The sequence below is a fragment of the Cetorhinus maximus genome, chromosome 10 (genome assembly GCF_964194155.1).
Source record: "Cetorhinus maximus chromosome 10, sCetMax3.hap1.1, whole genome shotgun sequence".
In the NCBI taxonomy this organism is placed as follows: Eukaryota; Metazoa; Chordata; class Chondrichthyes; order Lamniformes; family Cetorhinidae; genus Cetorhinus; species Cetorhinus maximus.
This window is the reverse complement of record NC_135888.1, coordinates 17,315,931-17,342,454: the sequence shown is the minus strand read 5'-3', so window position 1 is coordinate 17,342,454 and position 26,524 is coordinate 17,315,931. Positions and strand designations below refer to the sequence as shown.

The 26,524-nt window shown below is 46.2% G+C and overlaps 1 protein-coding gene across 2 annotated transcripts in view; it reads left to right on the top strand.

Moving 5' to 3' along the window:
- Positions 1–26,524, top strand: part of LOC144685489 (adenylate kinase isoenzyme 1-like) — a 153,029-nt gene that overhangs the window by 57,209 nt on the left and 69,296 nt on the right. The gene's annotated exons all lie outside the window — the stretch shown is intronic.

Below are 26,524 nucleotides of genomic sequence, written 5' to 3'. Positions count from 1 at the left end.
GTGCCTGATGCCATATTGGTGTTGTGTTATCGACGCACGCAGTGAGTATCAACATCCTAGGAGTTACCATTGATCAGAAACTGAACTGGACCAGCTATGTAAATACTGTGGCAACTAGAGCAGGTCAGAGACTGGGAATCCTGCAGCGAGTAAATTGACTTCTGACTCCCCAAAGCCTGTCCACCATCTACAAGGCACAAGTCAGGAGTGTGATGGAATACTCTCCACTTGCCTGGATGAGTGCAGCTCCAACAACACTCAAGAAGCTTGACACCAGCCCGGACAAAGCAGCCCAATTGATTGACACCCCATCCACAAACATTCACTCCCTCACCACGGATGCACAGTAGCAGCAGTGTGCACCATCTACAAGATGCATTGCAGCAACTCACCAAAGCTTCTTAGACAGCACCTTCCAAACCCACGACCTCAACAGTCTAGAAGGACAAGGGCAGCAGACACATGGGAACACCACCACCTGGAATCTCCCCTCCAAGCCACACACCATCCTGACTTGGAAATATATCGCCGCTCCTTCACTGTCGCTGGGTCAAAATCCTGGAACTCCCTCCCTAACAGCACTGTGGGTGTACCTACACCACATGGACTGCAACGGTTCAAGAAGGCAGCTCACCACCACCTTGTAAAGGGCAATTAGGGATGGGCAATAAATACTGGCCCAGCCAGCGAAACCCACATCCCATGAAAAAATTTTTTTTAAAGTCACTGGAAGTGCAGAGCAGGCAGATCTAATGTCAATCAGCAGGCCATGTTGATTGGATACCAGCAGCAGAAACTCTGGTAGTGTTGACTGTGGCTCAGTTGGTAGCACTCTCACCTCAGAATTGTAAGGTTCTTGGTTCAAGTCTCACTCCAGGACTCAAGCACAAAAATCTCCAGTGCAGTACTGAGGGAGGGCTGCACTGTCTTTCAAATGCAACACTAAACTGAGGCCACATCTGCCTGCTCTAGAAGCTGTAAAAGATACATTATTTTGGAGAAGAGTAGATGTGTTCTCCCTGGTGTCCTGGCCAATATTTATCCCTCAATCAACTTTAAAAAAACAGATTATTTGGCCATTATCACATTGCTGTTTGTGGGAGCTTGCTGTGCGCACATTAACGGTGGTTGTAAAAAAGCACTACATAAATGCAAGTCTTCCTTTCTTTTTATCACCCTCAGCCAATGGAGCTGGCCACTTCCACACTGGAAACGATGGGCTCCAAGCTGTGCCCTGTGCTACATTGGTGCCTAACTCCTCCATTTTTGCAAGTTTGCTAATGTACCAAGCATTTCATTGTGCATACCCATCAGTGTTGCTTTGTTAGTCACCCCATTGAGGTCCTCAGCCTACTCTTCTGCAGCAGACCTCATGTGCGACCTGGCACAGGTACAATGCTTACCTTGGCTGCAGGCCCCTCATGCCCAGTGTCTCACCACATGCAGATCCTGTCACTATGCTGTTGTCTAAGATACACACAGTGTCAGTTTTTTCCCCTCCTTTCATGGGATGTGGGCATCGCTGGCAAGGCCAGCATTTGTTGCCCATCCCTAATTGCCCTTGAACCGAGTGGCTTGCTAGGCCATTTCAGAGGGCAGTTAAGAGTCAACCACATTGCTGTGGATCTGGAGTCACATGTATGCCAGACCAGGTAAGGATGGTAGATTTCCTTCCCTCAAGGATGTTAGTGAACCAGATGAGTTTTTACAACAATTGATGATAGCTGTCATGGGCTACTGAGACTAGCTAGCTTTCAATTCCAGATTTTTATTAATTGGGATTGAATTCCACCAGCTCCCACGGTGGGATTTGAACCCATATCCCCAGAGCATTAGTCTGTCTTATTAGTCCAGTGACATAGCCACCACACCACTGTCATCCCAGTGACAACTGCAAAATTGAGTGACAGTGCATAGAAGCACAGAAAGTTTGCAGCACAGAAAGAGGTCACTTGGTCTATCATGTCTGTGCCGGCTGACAAATGAGTCACCCAGCCTAATCTCACTATCCAGCATTTGGTCCATCGCCCTGTAGGTGACAGCATTTCAATTGCATATCCAGATACCTTTTAAATGAGTTGAAGGTTTCGGCCTCCACTCCGCTTTCAGGCAGCGAGTGCCGGACCTCCACAACCCTCGGGGTGAAAACATCTTTCCGCATCCCCCCCTCTAATTGTCCTACCAATCACTTTAAATCATCAGTCTCTTCTTTGTGTTCCTTTGTTGCCTGGCCAGGCTCCATTTCTTGGATACATGAAAGGAAAAAAAGGTTGTGGTTTATGGAAGGAGAAAAGTGAGAGGTGCCTGTTTACACCATCTGCAGCTTGTAATTCAGATGAGGTTGCTGGATGAGACAGAGGTGGGATGTGAGAAGGAGGATTAGGTACAATCGCCTTCAGTGGTTTTAACCCCACGACTGGCCACAGCCTCAGCAAAGGATGTCCCAGTAACGACCAGCACCATGCCCTCCATGGGGCGTAGGACATGTAGCCGTGCCTGCCCCCCTCCAGTTCACATCTGCTGTCTCTGGTTGATGCAGACTTGTCCTGCAAGAGAGAGGGAGGTGTGTCAGGGAGTGTGGCGCAAGTGACATGCCAGTCAGAGTTGAATAGCTGACAGTGTGTGCAAAGTGTGAGATGTGGGTGTGAGGCTTGCAGCATTGCGTGAGGGTGTGACAAATCTAAGCATGTTAGATATGAGCTGTGGTGGATAGAGATTGTTGGTTGGTGAGTGATGGGGGTGTGGTGCTTTGAGCAGCGTTCAAACTGCTGGTTATACAATGTTTTGTATAAATTTTTCTGACTTGTTTATTCTAATTTCAATGCCTCTATTCATAAATCTCCCAGATTCTATTGGCAAGTGTATGTTTAACCACGCTTAGTCTTTAAGTTAAGTATGTATTCTAAACCCCGCAGCCTCTGTGTTCAAGAGAGAAGGTGCTAAGAATGAAACTTGTCTGTGCATGTATTCCCAGGTAACTACTGGGCCATCCTTTGACAAATATTTAATTGGATAATCTGTGTATGTGCCAGGTAGCACGGTATCACCAAGGGTGCAGAATAATGTCCCATAGCTCAGAGTAGTGCTGGGTTGGAGACAGGCTGTTTTCTCTCTCATTAGGCATTGTGCGAGTAATCAGACATTGTTACGAGCTGTGTCAGTGTCACATAACTCAGAAAATTGCTGAAGCGGCGTTAAAGGATTCTTGGTTAACAGCAGTATCTGCACTCTTAAGGTTACTACCGCAAGCCCACCGGTGTGGGCCATGGAAACCACACAGCGTAAAGTGTGTTTTGTGTCCACCTGATAATACTGGTTGAAGGATAAATATTGGCCAGGACAGCAGGGTGAGTAGAGGGTAGGCCGAAGCCTGTTTCCCTGTCTAGATTTTGAGTTCTGTCATCACCACCTGGGAAGTAGCTGGAAGCAGAAATATGCTTAACATATGCAGGGGATGTAATGTTCCCAAGTCTGAAAATTGAGTGTTACTGAGAAATTGCTCAAAACAGTGAAAAACGTAAAAGTTCTATGGACTATTTTTCTCTCTAACGAACTGCTACATTTAGAATATGGGTAGTGTAAGAAATGGTTAAAAGAAGTATCACTGAGGATACCTGAGATGCGGAATTGCCTTATGATGCACTTATACATAAATCTAATTTATTTTTCATACCCGTTGCTAAGGAAGAACTCGACCTGAGCAACTCATTTATTCCATGCAAGATTGTTTAAACTTCAGAGGGACACTTGCACTCACTTATCATCCAACATTCCTGTATCTGTCCAATTCGCTATAAATAGTCCTTAGGTCATAAAGGGAAGGGGGGGGGTGGGTAGAGATTGGTGGCTGAGGTGAGGGGGTGGAGGGATGTTACCCCAGACCTTTTTCTCGCATTCATCATTGCTTATTTTGCCGAACATTTGCATATGAATCTTCATCATCTAAATCGAGGGTACCTATTCCCTGAGCCCGAGAAGTCTTGGGCAAAAGATGTTGCATTCTCACAATCCAAACATGAGCAGATGCCAGTGAAGGTAGGTTGTTGACACTGTCATTGTGTGCACTGTGGATGGAATTGTCTGGTCCCACTGGTATCGGGCATCATGGCCGGCCCGGGGGGGGGTTAGAAGGCCAAAAATCGGATTTACCCCATCGTGAAAACAGTTTGCAATCGTCTGCTCCGCCTGTCAACGGCGGGCTGCGTTTCCTTTCTATCAGGAACCTCATTTCAATACTTTAGCATCTAATTATAAACCCTGCTTGTTGGAACCATCCCCCTCCCCCAACATCAAATTCACCGCCCACGTCAGCGTGACCTCAGAACGGCGCGCTTCACGACTGCCTGTAAAAGGCGTGTACCTGGCGACCTGAGCTTGGAGGGGAACTCGGAGGTGAGTGCGCACAACCCTGCGCAGCGCTCGCCACCATCGCCCGTAGGACGTCGAGGAAGGAGGCGCCGCACATTCTCGTGGGGGTGGGGTGGGCACAGGCAAGTCGCTCTCTCCGGGCTGGCTTTCAGTGCAGTGCCGGGGCAAGGGCTCCGGTGTGGGTGAGGCTGAGGAGGACGGGCTCGGGGTTGCGGGGGGCAAGGCAGCACAGACTGAAAGAAATACACAAGTACATGCTGGGGTGGGGCGGTTTGGGGGGTGGGGAGGTTGGTGGAGGGATGTGGGGTAGAGTGGGGGGGTGAGGGAAGCAGCCTTGCACTTGGAAAATCTTGTCAAAAGTGAGCATTCTTCTGCAGCTGAGACCATTCAGCTGCAGTCCCATTAACATGTTTGGAGTCAGGCCTCTGAGAAGCTTTTCTGCCCATTCAAGCAACACAAGAGCATGAAAGTGCCACCAAATGCTCCAGAACCTTTTAACCCCTCGGGCACAGACTGCAAATGAATGTGTGTTTTAGGGAGCAGCAGAGCAATTGGCCGACTGGGCAAGTTGCACAATCCCCTTGCGAATGGTGGCCATGGCGCAGTCACTGGTGGAGGTGCTCACAGCCCCTTGCAATGTCTTTATTCAGGTTTGGACCAGTATCCATTATGGTTCAAGCTAACAGCACAGCCTTGCAGTGGGGGTTAGGAGAATGTCTGCTCCTGAGCTGAGAGCACAGCATGCAGTCCAATGGCTGAAGCTGCTGCCAATCGGTCAAGTGGAGTGGGGCGGAGAGCCAATAAGCGGGCGCTGTGTGCACTGGCCATCCAAGTGGTGGCCAGCACTTTCCTGCATGCGTGAAGGGGCCTTCAGACTGAACCAAGAGAGATTCTTAGGACACATGTGCAAACCTACATGTCTCTCCCTTTGATCCTGCAGGAGGAGAGCATCAGGATCATGGAGCTTGGTGATTTAGCAGTCTGCCTCATGGCTTCCAGGGAACAGAGAAGAAGAAGAGAGCAGTGGAGGCACCTGGCTCAGCCAATGGGGGAGCACCTCCCTCAAGGTGAAGGGGCGGCAGGGCCTGCTCTGCACTCAGCTGGAAATCCACAGAGAGCTGTCGCTCGTAGGTGCTTTGCCAGACCCAGCATCTATAGATGGCGCCTGTCATTCCTGTAAATGACTGAGAATGAACGTGGCTGAAGACTGCACATTTCTAGGGAACTGGTCAGTCACACATGCCATCTGCTGCAGGATTTGGTGCCAAGGGGACATGGAGGACATTCACTGCCAGTGGCCATGAAAGTGACCGCAGCGCTCAATTTTTATGCCAGTGGCTCCTTCCAGGGCTCCACAGGTGACCTGTGCAGGATTTCGCAAGCCTCCGCACACAAGTGTATCCAGGAGGTCATGGACACCATCTTCACAAAGGCACAGAACTTTGTGCATTTCGCCTGGGATCAGGAAAGCCAGGAAGCAGGAGTGCTGGGATTTGCGCAGATCCCAGGTTTTCCACAGGTGCAGGGTGCCATCGACTGCACTCACGTGGTGCTTAGATCTCTGTGGCAACAAGCAGTCAACTACATCAACCACGAGGGCTTCCACTTGCTGAATGTTCAGCTGGTGTGCAACCACCACAAACACATCTTGCAGGTCTGCGCATGGTTCCCAGGGAGTGTCCATGACTCCTATAGCATCCTTAGCAGGTCTCAGATCCCTGACATCTTCGGATCTTCAGGGTCCAGAAAGGCTGCAGGCTTGGCTCCTTGGGGATAAGGGTTACCTACAGAGGATGTGGCTGATGACGCCCGTGCTGCAGTCTCACACTGTGGCAGAGTGGTGGTATAATGAGGCTCATGCTGTGACCTGGACTTTGGTTGAACAAATGATTGGCATCTTGAAAATGAAGTTCCGGTGCCTCGACAGGTCTGGTGGAGCCCTGCAATACAGTCTCCAGAGGGTGTCACGCCTCGTTGCCGCTTGCTGTGTGCTCTGCAACCTGGCGCTGCAAGGGGGGAGGACCTGGCTGAGGAGGAGGTGGAAGAACTGCACGTATCCTCCGATAAGGACATCTTCGAAGGCGATGGTAGTGATGAGGTCCTCGAAGGCAAGGATGCCAGCAATGAGGCCATCGCACTGGCCAGATGAGGCAAGAGCACTCAGGAGGCCCTCATAGCCACAAGATTCGTGGAGGATGATGACGAGATGTAGTGAGGACAGTCCTGACATCCTCACATTGCCTCTGTAAATGTCTGACTCCTGTCTGGCTGAGGGCAGCTCACTTGCGCTCTGTGATCAGGGTCATATCATGGAGACACATGGAGAAACTTTAAATGCACCTGGTCCTTTGTCAGCCTTCAGCACCTGAGACCTTCATGAGCACATTGTCACTGGTCACAGATGCTGAAGAGATGGGGGCCAGCCCCACCTCAAAGATGCTGATAGCACACAGAGATAATGAGGGAACTCTGTGATGCCTGCCCACGACATTCTGGCAGCAATGACCAGCACCATCAAGGTGCAGGAATCAGTAATGTGTCCAGTGAGTGTGAAGCCGGACCATCACTTTGGTCTGAAGGTTACACACTGCACAGGGAAGAGGCCCTGGACTGAGACACCTGCCTTTATCTTGTGCAGGAACCAAGGTTTCACATCTGAGTGATACAAACACTGCTCATCATAACAAGGAGCCACAGGCAAGGAGAAATTCTTGGGATTTTATTTACAATAGTGAACATTATGTACGGATTACTGAAGGCCTGAGGTGATGGCGGGGCGGGTGATTCAGAGGCTGTCCAGCCAACGACCCGGTGTGTTTCCCGTGAATGCGTTGTTAATGAGGCAGGACATGCTGGAAATGGTACGATACGGCGCGAAAACCGTCATTGCGGCCAGTGGGTAAAACAACTTTCTTCACGCCCACTACCACACTTAGTGCAAATCTGGGATGATTCTGCCCTGTGTCTTTTTGCATGAGCAATGTGCAAGCTCCATTAAACTTGCTGGTGCTGGAGGAAGTGTCATCCAGCCCATGAGAAGTACATTATTTTCTCGTTTCCACCCATTGTAGTATAAAGCGTTAATGTTAAATATGTAAATAGACAGGCTACATCATCAGTGATGTAAGAGCATATGCCAACATAGTATGCTGAGAGACAGTTCTATGTGAGGTCTCGTGCTAAGCCTTGGACAGTGCATAGTTAGTAGAAATTCAATAAAAGGTAAAGTTTACCAACAGCCTCGCCTCCAGCAGCCTCAATCAATCCAGACCGAGGACAACCTCATCTAAGACCCACAACAATGGTAACAGACCCATGGTCCTTGGGAGATGGGATTCCTGGCTTCTTCTGAAAACACTGCTTGTGTATTGCAGACTGGTAATTGGCACGCTGTCTATGTTTCCACAATGAATCTATATTTGGTGGCATTTGCCATCAGGCCTGGTTCACAGCTCTACATCCAACCTGCCCATAGAGTTCACAAGTGTATGCCTCTAGTCCTTCACACACAGTCTGGGAAACAGCAAATGGTCCCCTAACTTCTCAAATATTGCATATTGCTCTCGCGGGAGATTAGGACTTAGGCTGATTTCACCTTCCCCATTCCGTACAGGGCACTCACTGAACCGCATCCTGAAGAACAGCAGAACCCAGTGAGGGCAACTCAAACACCTCTACCAAGGTGATCAAAGATGCGATGAACATCAGTTGTCTGCGTGCTATTTCCTCTTCCTGTGCTAACGTTGAGCTTAGCATCAGTGTCCTCACAGAATGTCAGTGTCAGGACTGTTTATGATGACATGCACACTGGAACTATCTGCAAATGCACTATGAAACAATAGCCGTGTGTTGACGACTTCTTGATTGGAGGACAGTCACTCACTTACAAGAAGTGTCATTTAATTAATGATCCCTCTTGCAAGACTCGCACCATCTTTCACAGAGGAACTGGAGTAGATTTTCCTCATCGTCACTGCAACACAGAAATTTTGCCCACTGCTTTGGGATTTTCTGCTCAGGAGAGGAAATGTTGGTGATTTGCATTCCTCCAAGTGACCTCCATCCCCTGTCACCACCCCTGACGCTGTTGGTCTTGTATCTGTCCGGGACAAAGTGGATCACTCTTGACTTATCCAACTTCGTCAATCTCAAAAGAATTCTCAGTACTTGATCAGCAAACTGTCCAAATGCTGGTTGTGGTTTCAAGACTTGAACCAATGCCATAGCATTCAGGCAAAACATCATTATTCATTCCTGGCAGCTTGCTGAGGAAGATGTGCATTATCCAAGCTGTGTGTGTCCTCCTGGACGTGTATATGATTTTCAAGCTCTAATTGTAGTCCCTCACCAAATGGTTGTGGACCTGTACTTTATCCTCCACTGTGCAAATCATTATTTGTGGGGTAGGGGCAGGTGAGCGGCTGTAGGGATCGTTTTTTTTTCCAGTTTTCCTCAGGGCATGTGCTTCTGGTTGAACTCATCCTTTTGAATGATTATCCCATTTTTATTGGGAGTTGTGCCTTTTTGTGACAATGACTCCTCAACAAAAGTTTGTTATCCCACATCAACACTGTGTGCCCACCGGGGCTTGATATTGGTTGGGATGTACTGCTCACCTCATCGAATCTCAAGCTCTAACATCTGAGAGTTTTAGAAGCCTGATTAACCGCCAGTCATGTGTCTGACAGAGCCAAATGTTTTGGCTTGAGCCTCCGCCCCCTTGATCCCAGGTGTCTTTTTTTAATTTATTCATTCATGGGATGTGGGCGTCGCTGGCTAGGCCAGCATTTATTGCCCATCCCTAATTGCCATGTTCAGGGGGCATTTTAAGAGTCAACCACATCGCTGTCACATGCCAGATTTCCTTCACTAAAGGAAATTAGTGAACCAGGTGGGTTTTTACAACAATTGACAATGGTTTCATGGTCATCATTAGACTTTTAATTCCAATTTTTTTTAATGTTGAATTCAGATTTCACCATCTGCTGTGGTGGGATTTGAACCCAGGTCCTCCAGCTTGCTACCCTGGGTCTCTGGCATACCAGTCTAATGACAATACCACTATGCCATCGCCTCCCCTTTGGCACCTGGAATTAATCACGGCACTAGTGATATCATCTACTGGGACCTGTGAATATCATCTGGACGTTCACTTGTTATTCCTGTTGTCCATGCAAGGCTATTGAGCAGCTCATTGGGCATCAAATCATTTGCCACATCAAGAGTTTGGTCCTCAACAGTTGGTGGCCACCTAAGTGGAAGAATGACATCAGATTTTAATTTTTTTAATTGAGTGCCTCAGTGCCGGTGCAGCATGATAAAAGGGCCGGCAATCAGAATCTGAATCTGATACTCAACTGTGGCTTCGGGATCCATGTTGGTCTCTGTGTCGGTATCAGTCTTGTTTGCGCTTGCTTCTGAAGGCAAACCTCTGACTGCCTCCTCAACAACTTCATCTGTCACAAGATCCTCAACAAACTCAAGATTGTTCTCATTGCTATGAGGTGATCTGAGATATTTTAGAAAGGGATGAGATTTTGCTGTTCTGGGTATAAGTCTTGTGAGGAAGCTGCGATAGCCTCCCACTCCAAGACACATTCTTAAACAAACTGTAGTTTTCTCATTTTAAGAACCTCACAATTCTTTACAGCTCTTCCCTCTATAACTACATCGCAGCAATGCTGATAACCTATCAAGTCATCTGCTGCTAATACCCTCAGCCATCCCTTTGTTACCTCCACACACGACTATCCAATGCTCTCCTGGCTGGCCTCCCATCCTCCACCTTCAGTTCATTCACAATTCTGCTGCTCATACTTTAACCCACACCAAATCGTAACTGACCTATCACGCTGCCCTTGCTGACCTGCTCCCAGTGCCTCAAAACCTCCAATTTAAAAATTCTCATTCTCGTGTTCAAATTCTTTCATGGTCTCGTCCTTTCTTATTGCTGTGACCTCATCCAGCTCTAAAACCTTCCCCCGCATTTTTTGTTTTTAATTTGTCCATGGGATGTGGGTTTTGCTGGCTAGGCCAGCATTTATTGCCCATCCCTAATTGCCCTTTACAAAGGTGGTGGTGAGCTGCCTTCTTGAACTGTTGTAGTCCATGTGGTGTAGGTACACCCACAGTGCTGTTAGGGAGGGAGTTCCAGGATTTTGACCCAGTGACAGTCAAGGAACAGCAATATATTTCCAAGTCAGGATGGTGAGTGGCTTGGAGAGGAACTTCCAGGTGGTGGTGTTCCCATCTATCTGCTACCCTCGTACTTCTAGTTGGTAGAGGTCATTGGTCTGGAAGGTGCTGTTGAAGGAGCCTAGTGAGTTGTTGCAGTGCATCTTGTAGATGATACACACTGCTGCTACTGTGCATTGATGGTGGAGGGAGTGAATGGTTAAGGTGCTGGATTGGGTGCCAATCAAGCGGGCTGCTTTGTCCCGGATGGTGGTGACTTTCTTGAGTGTTGAGGGAGCTGTACTCATCCAGGCAACTGGAGACTTTTCCATCACACTCCTGACTTGTGTCTTGTAGATGGTGGACAGGCTTTGTGGAGTTAGGAGGTGAGTTACTCGCCGCAGAATTCCCAGCCTCTGACCTGCTCTTGTAGCCATAATATTTATATGGCTAGCCCAGTTCAGTTTCTGGTCAATGGTAATCCCCAGGATATTGATCCTGGGGGATTCAATGATAGTAATGCCATTGTCAAGGGGAGATTGTTAGGTTCTCCCTTGTTGGAAATGGTCATTGGCACTTGTGTGTCACAAATGTTTCTTGCCACATATTAGCCCAAGCCTGAATATTGCCCAGGTCTTGCTGCATATGGACATGGACTGCTCCAGTATCTGAGGAGTCATGAAAGGTGCTGAACATTGTGAAATCATCAGCAAACATCCCCACTTCTGACCTTATGATTGAGAAAAGGTCATTGATGAAATGGCTGAAGATGGCTGGGCCTAGGACACTACGCTGAGGAACTCCTGCAGCGATGTCCCGGGACTGAGATGATTGACCTCCAACAACCACAACCATCTTCCTTTGTGCTAGGCATGACCCTGGATCTTTGTACGTTTCCACCTCCCTTGGCTATAACTGTTGGTGGTCCTTGGCCTAAGTTACTTGCCTGAGCACCTCCCCCTCCTCCCTAAAACCCACTCTTCCATCAAGCTTTTGACCATCTACTGAACATCTTCCTCTTTGCTCCCTACATCATGCTTCAAAGGTACTTCATTGGCTGTGAAGCGCTTTAGGATGTCCTGAGGTGCTATGGAAATGCAAGTTCTTTCTTTATTTGGCCCTGTTGATGCTTCTGTGAAGCATCTTGGGAAACTTTTCTCTCCTGAAGTCGTCGTGTTAATATAAATTCATGTTGAGTATGAGATGGGTTTGAAACGCTGCCATCACTGCCAATGTGTGGCTCTCTTCAAAATCCCAACTCACTCTTTTTAATTGCTGTCTTAATTGCTTCCCTATGCAGTCGGAGGCATTTGAGACACAATGAAATCTGTGGGGAATGACAGCTAGTTGTAATCCAGATGGAACCTACCACCATCTGCAGCCTATTTAAATAACACACTGCACACTGCCCTGATAGCTCTTCATTAGCCAACACAGATGGAACCACTAAAGTGTACACTTGGCAGCATCACATCACTGAGCTGATCAGGCGCACCAGGATTCAAGCTGTGGTTGCCATTAAGGGTCATCTAACTTATTAAATGTTCGGTGCAACAGAACAGTGCGATCATTAATTTTGTTTCCCCCTGTGGCAAGAATGCAGCATTTTTTTTTCAAGGGTTTACAGAAAATGAAACGTTTTATTTAAATCTCCTCATGCCCATTTCAATTTCCCAGTGCCTGAGGGTGAGACAGCGGCAGTCCCAGTTACCTTTTCATGAACCCAAAAGCAAAATACTGCAGCTGCTGGAAATCTGAAATAAAAACAAAAAGATGCTGGAAACGCTCGGCAGGTCAGGCAGCGTCTGTGGAGAGAAACAAAGCATCTCAGGTCAGGGATCTTTCATCCGAACTGTTCTAATGAAAGGTCATTGACCTGAAACGTTAACTCCGTTTCCCTCCACTGACCTGCTGAGTGTTTACACATTTTGTGATTTTATTACCTTTTCATTAGATCTACTTACTCGCCTGTCCCTCTCCCTGTAACCTCCTCCATCCTCCAACCCTCCAAACTCTCTGCTTTCCTCCAATTCTGGCCTCTTGTGTATCTCCCACTTGCTCCGCTTCACCTTTGATGGTCTTCTTGGGTCCTAAGCTTTGGAATTCCCTCCCTAAACCTTTCTACCTCTCAATCTCTCTCTCTCTCCACCTCTAAGCCACTCCTTGAAACCGACCACTTTGACAAACTTTTGGCCATTTGCCCTGTTCATGTGGCTTGATGTCAGATTTTGTCTGATTCCATTCCTCTCTTGGGACACTTTACTGTATTAAAGTCACTCTATAAATGCAAGTTGTTGTTGTTTGCATGTGATTTATTGCACTAACCTCTTGTGCTGGTCACAGAATACTCAGGGTGACTATTAGATTTGCAAAGGTGAAAGGACATGGCAGCATGTTAATGAGATGTGTGAATATTTACTGCTGTGAGTATTTGTAAATAGAGACCGGTCTCAGGAGTTTTTGGGATCTGATTAACCTGTTCCCTAGGTAGGGACCGACGAGATGTTTAATTCAATTAGAAGTACCTTGTGGATAAGTTAGAAATTATAAGTGGCAGCTCTTTACTGAGATTGAGAGTTACATTTTTTTTTAAAATTTCCTTTCTTTCTGATATGTATTCAAAGGAAAAGGTTCCTCTGAACTGACTTCCCCCCCGAGCAGCATCCTTTTGAAGCCATCAGTAATCGGACAGGTCAGACAGATTGATTTAACCACAAGGTTAATCAGGGCAGTGTTTCAATTTTCAGCTTTAAGTTGCTATCTTAATTCCAAGGAGCTACAGTGAAGTATATAATGACTAAATCTATTGTTCGTTCTTACTACCTAGCTACTTACTGTTAGGTAAATTTGTCTAGTAGTTTATAGTTTAAGCCATACCTTTATTCTTCTGGTTTTCCAAGTCAAATGGAAGAAAGGCAAAATATAGTGACAGGCGTTATATAGGAACATAGGACTTAGGAGCAGGAGTCGGCCATTCGAACCTGCTCCACCATTCAATAAGATCATGGCTGACCTGGTTGTGGTCTCAACTCCACTTTCCTGTCTGCCCCAGCTCCTCCATAACCCTTGACTTCCTTATAGTTCAGGAATCTATCCATCTCAGCCTCAAGTACATTCAATGGCCCGACCTGCTCTTTGGGTTAGAGAACTCCAAAGATTAACGATTCTCTGAGAGAAGAAATCCCTCCTCAACTCTGCCTTAAATGGGAGACCCCTTATTCTGAAACTGTGCACCCTAGTTCTAGATTCCTCCAAGAGGAGAAACATCCTCTCAACATCTACCCTGCCAAGCCCCCTCAGAATCTTATATGTTTCAATAAGATCATCTTTTGTTCTTCTAAACTCTAATGAGTACACCTCAAACACTCACTCCCTCCACCACCACTGCACAGCGGCAGCAGTGTGTGCCATCTACAAGAGGCGCTGCAGCAACTCACCAAGGCTCCTTAGACACACCTTCCAACTCACAATCTCTACCACTTGAAAGGACAAGGGCAGCAGGTGCATGGGAACACCACCACCTGCAAGTTCCCTTGCAAGCCACTCACCACCCTGACTTGGAACCAAATCACTGTCCAGTCCTCGAGTCCCCTGGTTAAAAGGTTCCTCACTTCCACCAGCCTCAACTGAACCTAGCAATGGTTGGAGTTTATATTTCTCATTTACCTCTGGTGCAGTGCGAGTGTAAAAGCTATGAAATGTGGAGCCACAATGCTGTTTAGTCTGACATTTTAATTAATGTCATGTAGGTGGCCAGGAACTCTATGGGAACCCCGGGAAGCACCAGGAAGCTTCAGGGAATTCAGATGGGTTATGTTGGGCTGGGGGGACAGAAGGGGGTTGATTTTGTGGCGGAACACGGTCAACAAAAACACCTTCAAAGTCCAATTTGTTGTCCAGTAAAAAGATGCCCTGATTTTGCCCTAAACATTTCCAGAAACAGTGTGGGATATAAGGATAAAAGCAAAATACTGCAGATGCTGGAAATCTGAAATTAAAACCGAAAATGCTGTAAAAACTCAGCAGGCCTGTCAGCATCTGTGGAGAGAAAAACAGAGTTGGCATTTCAAGGCCAATATGACTCTTCTTTGGAACTGGCAAGGATATAGGGAAGCTATGAAGATTAATCAGTTTCCACACACAGCCAGGCACAATATCTCTACATAACCAATGGGGAGGGATTATAGGTGCGGGGGGGCCATGAGCATTTATGTGTAGACAGAATGGGATATTGGGGATCGTACTTCATCTGGTTGAGTAGGATTTTTAAAAAATCATTAATAGCCTTTATCATTAATAATTAACGTGAGCCTCAATGAATTAAGGAGCCTTGATCTTTCTCATCGCTACTCATAACTGCCCTCTTTCAACAAGCTACTCAGTTGTAATCAAGAAGTTGGTTCACCATCGCCTTCTCGAGGGCAATTAGGGGTGGGCAATAAATGCTGCGCTAGCCAGTGACACCCACATCCCAAAAATGAATAATAAAAAAAAATACATAGGCCAGGATTTTACGGCCTCTCCCGCCCGACGGGATACTACAGTCCCGCCGAACTGAATGGAGATTTAAATGGATCGACGCATCTGCAGGATATCTAGGAGGGCCTTCACTCAGGTCATTAACTAATCCTGTCATATTACACAATATTAAGTCTAAGATAACCCGCTCTCTGGTTGGTTCCAGAACGTGCTGCTCTAAGAAACTATCTTGAAAGCATTCTATGAACTCCTCATCAAGGCTACTACTGCCAATCTGATTTTTAGTTTATATGTAGATTAAAACCATCCATGTTTATTGCTGTCCTTTTATCACAAGCACCCAATATTTCTTCTGGTATACTTTGTCCTACATTGTGGGCACTGTTAGGGGGCCTGTAAACCACTCCCACTAGTGACTTCTTTCCGTTACTATTCCTCATCTCCACCCAAACTGATTCTACATCCTGATCTCCTGAAGCAAGGTCTCTAAGTATTGCACCAATGCCATCCTTGATCAACCCCTCCACCTTTACCTAGCTTTCTATTCTTCTTGAATATCACGTTCCCCTCAATATTCAGGACCCGATCCTTGTCACCCTGCAGCAACATCTCCACAATGGCTATCAGATCATATTTATTTATCTTTTTTATTCATTCACGGGATGTGGGCCTCACTGGCTGCACCAGCATTTATTGCCCATCCCTAATTGCCCTTGAGAAGGTGGTGGTGAGCTGCCTTCTTGAACCGCTGCAGTCCATATGATGAAGGTACATCCACAGTGCTGTTAGGAAGGGAGTTTTAGGATTTTGACCCAGCGACAGTGAAGGAACAGTGATATATTTCCAAGTCAGGATGGTGAGTGACTTGGAGAGGAACATCCAGGTGGTGGTGTTCCCACCTATCAGCTTCTAGATGATAGTGGCCGTGGGTTTGGAAGGTGCTGTTGAAGGAGCCTTGATGAGTTGCTGCAATGCATCTTGTAAATGGTACACACTGCTGCTACTGTGCGTCGGTGGTGGAGGGAGTGAATGTTTGTGGATGTGGTGCCAATTAAGCGGGCTGTTTTGTCCTGGACGGTGTCAAGCTTCTTGAGTGTTGTGGGAGTTGCACTCATCAGGCAAGTGGGGAGTATTCCATCACGCTCCTGACTTGTGCCATGTAGATGGTGGACAGGCTTTGGGAAGACAGGAGGTGGGTTACTCGTTGCAGGATTCCTAGCCTCTAACCTGCTGTTTTAGCCATAGTATTTATAAACCAGTTCAGTTTCTGGCCAATGGTAACCCCCAGGATGTTGATAGTGGGGAAATTCAGCGATGGTAATGCCATTGAACATCAAGGGGCGATGGTTGGATTCTCTCTTGTTGGAGATGATCATTAGCTGACACTTGTGTAGCATGAATGTTATTTGCCACTTGTCAGCCCAAGCCTGGATATTGTCCAGGTCTTGCTGCATTTGGACAAGGACTGCTTCAGTATCTGAGGAGCCATGAATGGTGCTGAACATTGTGCATTCATCAGTGAACATCCCCACTTCTGACCTGACCTTATGATGGAAGGAAGGTAATTGATGAAGCAGCTGAAGATGGTTGGGCCTAGGACACTACCCTGAGGAACTCCTGTTCTGATATCCTGGAGCTGAGATGACTGGCCTTCAACAACCACAACCACCTTCCTTTGTGCTAGGTATGAGTCCAACCAGCGGAGAATTTTTCCACCCCCCCGATTCCCATTGACTCCAGTTTTGCTAGGGCTGCTTTATGCCACACTCTGTCAAATGAGGCCTTGATGTCAAGGGCAGTCACTCTCACTCTCTAGAGTTCAGCTCTTTTGTCCATGTTTGAACCTTCCTGCTACTCTATGATCCTCACCTCCCATATCACTATTATGGTCTTCTGCCTTGAATCTACCCCATGGTTTTCCACGCGTACCCAAGCTTGATCCCTCACCACACTAGTTTAGTTTAAAACCATTTCTACTTCCCTAGTGATGCGATTCGCAAGAACAAACATCCCAGCACGGTTTGGATGTAGACCATCCCAACAGTACAACACCCACTTTCCCCAGTACTGGTGCCAATGCCCCATGAACCGGAACCACTTCTACACCAGCCTTTGAGCTACACATTCATCTCTCTAATCTTATTTGCCCTGTGCCAATTTGCATGTGGTTCAGGTAATAATTCAGAGATTATTACCTTTAGGGTTCTGCTTCTTGATTTGGTACCTAGCTTCTCATACTGACTTTGCAGAACCTCTGTCCTTGCCCTGCCTATGTCATTAGTACCTACATGTACCACGATGACTGGATCCTCCCCCTCCCACTGCAATTCATCTCCAGCCCTGAGCAGATGTCCCGAACCCTGGCACTGGGCAGCCAACAGCCGTCTGGACTCTCGCTCTTTGCTGCAGAGAACAGTGTCAATCCCCCTCACTATATCCCGTACTACCATTACATTTCTGTTTGCTCCCCCTGCTTGAATGGCTTCCTGTGCCATGATGCCATGGCCAGCCTGCTCATCCACCTTGCAGACCTCACTTTCGTCCACACTTGCTGTGAGCACCTCAAACCTGTTTGACAATTGCAAAGCCTGAGGCTACCTCCACTACTGTCTGCTTGGTTCCATTACCTGCCTCACTTGCGATTACATCCTCCTGTCCATCACTGCTGATCAAAACAGATGACCCTATCCTAAGAGACGTGACCGTCCTTTGGAACAAAGTGACCAGGTATATCTCCCCCTCCCTTATGTTGCACAGTGTCAGCAGTTCGGCTTCCAGATCAAAAATCCTGATCCAGAATTCCTCTAGCTGCTTTTGCTTTCTACAGGTGTGTTTGTCATGGATCACCTTGGCGTCCAAAAGTCCCATGTTCCACAGCTGCAATGTAACACCTGTCCTGCCATTGTTACTTATGTTATTTAATTAACGTAATTTAATTACTCACTTCATTAACTTAGAATAATTCCTATGTATACCACAACTCTTCCCTCCGTGCACCAAATTCCCACGTGAACCTAATTTGCTACTCACTCAGTCTCCGTCTCACTCCGGCGTAGTTACCTGTCTCTTTGCGAGCCTCTTTCTGATCATTTAAAAGTAGTGGATGGAGGCTCTACCCTTTACTAAGCCCCATAGAGACCCCCACCTAAGGCTTAAGGCTGCGGATCATGGCTGCACACTAACTGGCACAGAAAGGTGGCACTGCCGATTTTCAGTTGAACCCACTGATCCTGAAGTAGCCAAACTGGGTCTCAAACTTAGATGTTCAACAATTGATCTCAAGCGTCTTCAACAAAATGAGGACATGGGGTGGTGGCCTCTGGTGGGTGGTCCCATCCCAGGTGAATTGTGCTGCCACTTTTGCCATGTTGTTGCTGAGAGTACTGATGACACAAAGATAGGCAGGAAAGTAAGTTGTGCAGAGGATATAAGGAGGCTACAAAGGGACATGGATATATTTACTGAGTCGGCAAAGATCTGGAAAATGGAGTATAATGTGGGCAAATGTGAAATTATACATCTTGGCAGGAAGAATAAAATAGAAGCTTATTATCTAAATGGTGAGAGTTTGCAGAGCTCTGAGATTCAGAGGGATCTGGGTGTCCTAGTGCATGAATCACAAAAGCTTAGTAAGCAGGTACAGCAAGTAATTAGGAAAGCTTATAGAATGTTATCATTTATTGTGAGGGGAATTGAATACAAAAGTAGGGAGGTTATGCTTCAGTTGTAGAGGGCACTGGTGAGACCACATCTGGAGTACTGTGTACAATATTGGTCTCCTTATTTAAGGAAAGATGTAAATGCAAGAGAAGCAGTTCAGAGAAGGTTTACTGGACTAATACCAGGAATGGATGGGTTGTCTTATGAGGAAAGATTGGACAGGTTAGGTTTGTATCCACTGGAGTTTAGAAGAGTAAGAGATGACTTGATTGAAACCTTTAAGATCCTGAGGGGTCTTGACAGGGTGGATGTGGAGAGGCTGTTTCCTCTTGTGGGAGAATCTAGAACCAGGGGTCACTGTTTAAAAATAAGGGGTCGCTCATTTAAGACAGAGATGAGAAATTTTTTCTCTCAGGGGGTTTTGAGTCTTTGGAACTCTCTTCCTCAAAAGGCGGCAGAAGCAGAGTCTTTGAATATTTTTAAGGCAGAGCCAGATAGATTCTTGATAAACAAGGGGGTGAAAGGTTATCGGGGATAGGCAGGAATGTGGAGTGGAGGTTACAATCAGATAAGCCATGATTTTAATGAATGGCGGAGCAGGCTTGAGGGGCCGAGTGGCCTACTTCTGCTTCTAATTCGTATGTTCGTATGAGATGCTAAATTCCAGTCCAGTTCTGCAATCACCAATTGTTCTCCCTGTGATGGAAGTAACATTGTCCTCACACATCAAAGCATCCAACAACAAAACAACTTATATTTATATGGTGCCTTTAATGTAATGAAATGTCCCAAGGCGCTTCACAGGAGCATGGTAGGACCAAGTAAGACCAAGTGAGCCGCATAAGGAGATATGAGATCAGATAATCAAAAGCCTGGTCAAAGAGGTAGGTTTTAAGGAGCCTCTTAAAGGGGCTATGAGTGCTTGTGACTCTCCTTCGGAATCTATTTGTGTAGGGGTGGGGATTAGAGTTTTTGCTGTTTGGAAAATCCAGTCAAATGAAAACAGGCACACAACCCAAAGCTGCAACGCTTTCCAGTTGAAAATAGTTTGCAATCAGTGAGGTTTCATTTGTTATAGAAAGTGAAAGAGAAACTTGCATTTCTACAGCACCCTTCACAACTTCAGGACATCCCAAAGTGCTTTATCACCAATGAAATACTTCTGAAGCTCCTTTGTAATTCAAAAAACACAGTGTGTGCACAGCAAGATCCCGTGCACTGTTTTTAGAGATGTTGCATCCACCTGAGAGGACTGATGCGGCCATGGCTTAATGTCTCATTTGAAAGATGGCATCGCTGACGGTGTAGCACTCTCTCAGTGCTGCACTGAAGGAAGTACTTGTGGCTGCCACCATGCTGTGGCATATAGCATGTTGTGTTGTATTTTGACTTCACTGGGCACAGGTCCTCATCTTGGCACCCGGGCTCAAATCCAACCCAGGCTGCTGGGACGGAGATATCATCAGTCTGCTGGTTACAAGGGCCGACAGCAAATGGATTTGGACATTTTCAATCAGGTTCCTGGTAGGCATTGCCAGACAGTCAGTCTTTTGGGGGCAATGGGTGAGGAAAGAATGTCCTAAATTGGCACTGAATCGAAGAAGCCACAGGATGAGGCTGTGCTGTGCTGGCTTAGTAGGGAGTGCCCTTCTGAAGTAGGTGCTGAGGTGCAGTGTTGGGGCCAACTGCAGGAAACTTTACTCTGCATCTAGCAATGCTCTTCCTGACCAGGCAGTCCTTGGTGCTGGCACTGGGCACCTGGGTTATAAGGTATTCCACTCCCCAAGCAATAAAGCCTCTTGCAATGGTGGCGTAGCAGTAGTGTCACTGGACTAGTAATCCAGAGGCCCAGACTAATCCTCTTGAGACATGGGTTCAAAACCCAACATGGCAGCTAGTGGAATTTAAAGTCAGTTAATTAATTATTCTGGAATAGAAAGCGAGCTTCAATAATGGTAGCCATGAAACTATCATTGATTGTCGTAAAAACCCATCTGGTTCACTAAAGTCCTTTAGGGAAGGACATTTGCCGTCCTTACCTGGTCTGGCCTACATGTGACTGCAGATCCACAGCAATGCGGTTGACTCTTAACTGCCCTCTGAAATGGCCTAGCAAGCTACTCAGTTCAAGGGCAATTAGGGATGGGCAACAATTGCTGGCCTTGCCAGTGATGCCCACATCCCATGAGAGTACAAATAAAATCATTTGCTGTTGCAGTATGTCAGGCACTATCACTGTGTGGTGATGGAATGGGATGGGACTTACCCATTTTATTTAACTACAGGGAGAGGAAAGCAGAAACAATGTTGTCACCAGAGGGCGACCTCACACATCCCATTGGACTCCAGTCTCTGTTCTCGTCGATGGAAATGAGCGGGGCTGGGGGAGTGCAGTGAACTGAGAGTACAAAAATAACTGACCAAAAAAAACTACCCCCAAAATAGCTTCATCCTCATCCATAATTACACATGTTCAAATGTGCTCAAATATATTAGATGAAGTGCTTCAGAGAAAGGATATATTATTAAATGAATCTTTGTACTGTTGCCTATCCGTTATGAAGATTTAAAAGAAGCACATACATTTCTAAAGTGCCTCAGGACCACTCCCTCCCCAAAAGCGCTTTACAGCCAATGAAGTGTTGTCACCGTAGTGTAGGAAATGGGGCAGAAAATTTGTGCACAGCAAGCTCTCACAAGCAGCAATGTGATAATGACCAGATAGTTTGTTTTCATGGTGTTATTTTAGGGATAAGTATTAGAGAGAACTCTCCTGCTCTTCTTTGAAATGGCGGGGTCTTTTATGCCCACCTGAGAATGCCGGCAGGACCTCAGTTTCACGTCTCATCCAAAAGACAGCCCCTCAGATGGTGCTACAGCCCCTCAGATGGTGCTACAGTCCCTCAGATGGTGCTACAGCCCCTCAGATGGTGCTACAGCCCCTCAGATGGTGCTACAGTCCCTCAAGGCTGCATTGGAGTGTCAGCCTAGATTGTGTTGCTCAAGTAGTTGAGCAACAACCTCGATTGTGGTTTCAATGCCACTCCAGCGACTGTTTGTCAGTGACCTCCACTCCCTGCGATGGACTGAATCCAGTGGTGGCAGCACCGAGCAGCCTGAAGTGTAACTTCTTCATTTGTGGAGTACATTAGATATCGCTTTACACCAGCCCACAAGGAGATTGAGACTAACAGGTTATATCCATCATGGATGGTCAAATGGAAAGAATGCATTCTTCTACGTAAGAACTAGGAGCAGGAGTAGGCAATTCAGCCCCTCGAGCCTGCCCCGCCATTCAATACAATCATGGCTGATCTCATTTCGGCCTCAACTCCAATTTCCCGCCCTCTCCCCATAACCTTTCAACCCGTTACTAATTAAAAATCTGTCTATCTCCTCCTTAAATTTATTCAGCATCCATTGCACTCTGAGGTAGTGAATTCCACAGATTCACGACCCTTTGAGAAAAGTAATTCCTCCTCATCTCTGATTTAAATCTACCACCCCTTAGCCTAAAACTATGGCCTCTCATCTAGAATGCCCCACAAGGGGAAACATCCGCACCACGTCTACTTTGTCTATCCCCTTTAGCATCTTATATACCTCAATTAGATCTCCTCTCATCCTTCTAAACTCTAGCGAGTATAGGCCTAAACTGCTCAATCTCTCCTCACAAGACAAGCCCTGCATCTCTGGAATCAATCTAGTGAACTTCCTCTGAACCGCCTCCAATGCAACTACATCCTTCCTTAAGTAAGGGGACTAAAACTGTGCACAGTACTCCAGGTGCGGTCTCACCAATGCCTTGTACAGTTGCAACAACACTTCCCTATTTTTATACTCTATTCCTTTAGTAATAAATGCCATTTGCCTTCCTTATTACCTGCTGTACCTGCATACTAGCTTTCAGCGATTCATGCACAAGGACACCCAGATCCCTCTGCACTGAAGTATTCTGAAGTTTCTCTCCATTTAAATAAAAAGTCACCTTTTTATTCTTCTGACCAAAAAACCTCACACTTATCCATGTTAAACTCCATCTGCCAAATTTTGGCCCATTCACCTAACCTGTCCATATCCATTTGTAAATTTCTTATTTCTTCATTACAACTTACTTTCCCACCTATTTTGGTGTCATCTGCAAATTTAGCTATAGTATCTTCTATCCCTGAATCCAAGTCATTAATATAGATTGTAAATAGTTGGGGTCCAAGGACCGAACCCTGTGGCACCCCACTAGTTACAGCTTGCCATCCAGAAAAAGACCCATTTATCCCGACTCTCTGCTTTCTGTTAGTTAGCCAATGCTCTGTCCAAGCTAATATATTACTCCTAACTCCGTGTGATCTTATCTTGTGGATTAATCTTTTGTGTGGCACCTTATCAAAGGCCTTCTGGAAGTCCAGATATACTACATCTACAGGATCCCCATTATCCACTTTGCTTGTCACATCTTCAAAGAACTCTAGCAATTAGTCAAACACGATTTACTCTTCATAAAACCATGCTGATTCTGATGGATTGCATTTTGACTTTCCAAATGCCCCATTACTACTTCCTTAATAATGGATTCCAACAATTTCCCAACAACAGACGTTAAACTAACTGGTCTATAGTTCCTACTTTCTGCCTTCCCCCCTTTTTGAATAAGGACGTTATATTAGCATTTTTCCAATCCACTGGAACCTTTCCAGAATCCAGGAAATTTTGGAATATTATTACCATTGCATCCACTATCTCTACTGCCACTTCCATTAAGACCCTGGGATGTAGGCCATCAGGTCCTGGGGACTTGTCACCCTTTAATCCCAATAGTTCGCTCAGTACTTTTTCTCTAGTGATGGTGATTGTTCTAAGTTCCTCCTTCTCTATACCCTCTGTACTACCTGTCACTATTGGGGTGATACTAGTGTCCCCCACCGTGAAAACTGAGGCAAAATATTGATTAAGCGTCTCTGCCATTTCTGCGTTTCCCACTATTAACTCCCCAGTCTCACCCTCCAAGGGACCAACATTCACTTTAGCTACTTTCTTTCCTTCTATATACTTGTAGAAGCTTTTGCTATCAGTTTTTACACTTTGTGCTAGTTTTCTTTTATAATTTACCTTTGCTCTTTTTATTATTTTTTAGTAATCCTTTGTTGATCTTTAAAAGTTTCCCAATCTTCCAGCCTGCCACTGACATTTGCAATTTGGTATGCTTTAGTTTTTGCCTTTATGTTATCTTTAACTTCCTTGCTTAGCCATGGATGCTTTTCCCCCTCTTACCATCTTTCTTCCTCTTTGGAATATATTTTACTTGGGAGGAATTGAATATCTCCTTAAATATCTGCCACTGTTCATCAACTGTCCTACCTTGTAGTCTTCCTGCCCAGTCCACTAGGGCCAAATCTGCCCTCATGCCTATGTAGTTACCTTTGTTTAACTCCATAACACTAGTGTGGGACTCAAGTTTTTCGCTCTCAAATTAAACTTGAAATTCTGGCATGTTATGATCATTCTTCCCTAGAGGATCCTTTACTATGAGATCATTAATTAATCCCATCTCATTACACAAAACCAAATCCAGGATAGCCTGCTCCCTGATTGGTTCCACAACATATTGTTCCAAGAAACATTCTCTAATACACTCTATGAACTTTCCCTCAAGGCTACCCTTGCCAATTTGATTAGTTCAGTCTATATGCGTATTAAAATCACCCATGAATATTGCTGTGCCTTTCTTACATGCTCCCAGCATTTCCTGGTTTATACTGTGCCCTACTGCTAAACTACTGTTTGGGGACCTACAGATTACTCCCACCAGGGACTTCTTTCCCTTGCTATTTCTTATTTCTACCCAGGCTGACTCTATGTCTTGCTCTCCAGTGCCTATATCATTCTTCACTATAGCAATGATCTCTTCCTTTACTAATAAAGCTACACCACCTCCTTTTCCTTCCTGCCTATCCTTCCGAAACACTGAGTACCCTTGGATATTCAACTCCCAAACCTGTTCTCCCTGTAACCACGTCTCAGTAATCGCCACCAAATCATACCTATTTATCTCTATTTGCACTGTTAACTCATTAGTTTTATTCTGAATGCTACATGCATTCAGATACAAAGCCTTTAAGTTTGCCCTATTGTCAATTTTCCCTATCCTTAGATGATTCTTTGGCGCAATATGGCATTCACACACTCTGTCTCTTCCTTTCACTTTTTAGTAACAATCAGCCTTGTCACTAACCTGCACTCTTACCCTCTCCTTAAACTTTGATTTTTTTATATTTCCATGCAACTGAACCCTCCCCCCCTACTATTTAGTTTAAAGCCCCATCTACAACCCTAGTTATGCGATTCACCAGGACTCTGGTCCCAGCATGATTCAAGTGGAGCCCGTCCAAATGGAATAGCTCCCTCTTTCCCCAGTACTGGTGCCAATGTCCCATGAATTTGAACCCATTTCTCCCACACCAATCTTTGAGCCACGCATTTACCTCTTTAATCTTATTGACCCTGTGCTAATTAGCTCGTGGCTCAGGTAGTAATCTGGAGATTATTACCTTTTTGGTTCTGCTTTTTAATTTAGCCCCAAGCTGCTCATATTCCCTCCTTCACTGTCCTCTTTTTCTCTTTCCTTAATTTTTCCTTATTTCCCTTGCTTCTCTCACTGCCCATCCTGCAACACAAAGCTAGAGAACTGTGGGAATTCTCCTGGTCCCACATGGAAACCATGGCCTTCCCTGAACTTTGTACCTCATTTCCTGACTGCAATCTCTTCTGGATGGTCCTACCCCTACCCCCAACTCCTGGATCTTACCTTGGTGCTGGGGATCTTTTCCCTAGGACCCAACTGATAGAATTCTGAAGTGCAAAATCCTGCTCCCACTCCCTGGTCAGGTAATGATTCCTGCCTAGGGGCAGTAATGAGGCTGATCTTTTGGGAGGGTAATGAGGATGGTTCTCTGACATGGCATCGAGGCCCAGATGTTAGAATGACCAAGGCCTCATGCCAGCTCCCTCACCTACCTTCCCTACCCTCTCTGGTCCCTACACACCACACTTACAGCCCAAGTTGAAATCGGGGCCCTGGTCTCAGCACTCCCTGGGCTCCACAGCACGATTGCATGGAGACGTCTCTTCTCCAACACACTCATGTTGAGCACAGCACAGGTTTCTCAATGAACAAGCCTCTCCCTCCATGGCCATTGTATCCCTCCAAGCACTCCCAAGCCAGGCATGATACAAAGCTAGGTGCAGGCTAAAGCTTTCTCCACTTTGCCCTACCGAGCAATGTGCCTCAACCCCAATCTCAGGAGTTGATCCCCACCATAGCAGTTTAACATTTTTCCATTTCCAACAGCAGGTAACCTCTGGTGCATGAGGGAATTGTACAGAAGGAGGCCATTGGGGTATTCCTGTCTGTCAGCTGTGGCTTAGTTGGTTGCACCTCCTGCCTCTGAGGCACAAGATTCTGGGTTCAAGCCCCACTCCAGGATTCGAGCAGAAAAATCAACTGCTCCAATGTGGGTGTGCAGCACAGTCAGAGGTGTGTGCTGTCTTTTGAATGAGACCTTAAAACTGAGGCCCCAACTCCCCTCTCAGGTGGAGGTAAAAGATCCCATGCCACGAGTTTGAAGAAGAACAGGGCAGTTATTCCTGGTATCCTGGTCAATATATTTTTTTTTTCATGGGATGCGAGCATTGCTGTCAAGGCCAGCACTTTTTCCCATCCATAATTTCCCTGGAGAAGGTGGAAGTGAACCACATTCTTGAGCTGCTACAATCCAGATGGTGCAGATGCACCTACAGTACTGATTGGAAGGGAATTCTACAACAGGGAAGGAACGGCGATATAGTT